The following is a 230-nucleotide window of genomic DNA, read 5'->3' as shown; positions in this document are numbered from 1 at the left end:
AATAACAAAACTATATGAGATTTGCTGGAAAATCAGGTGCTATAACAACTTTTTATATTCTACAGAATATGATGTTCCTTGTTATGCAAACCATGTAATATATGAAAGATTGACATTAAAGACTTAACACACTAGATTTTGAAAGAGAATCAGTGATGTATATGTCTTGCTACAGCTAAGAAAACAGGAGTGATTATTTTCCTCTCCATACGAATGAATTACTAAAAAAA

The sequence above is a fragment of the Penaeus monodon genome, chromosome 22, assembly GCF_015228065.2.
Source record: "Penaeus monodon isolate SGIC_2016 chromosome 22, NSTDA_Pmon_1, whole genome shotgun sequence".
Taxonomy (NCBI): Eukaryota; Metazoa; Arthropoda; class Malacostraca; order Decapoda; family Penaeidae; genus Penaeus; species Penaeus monodon.
This window is presented reverse-complemented; position numbering follows the sequence as displayed.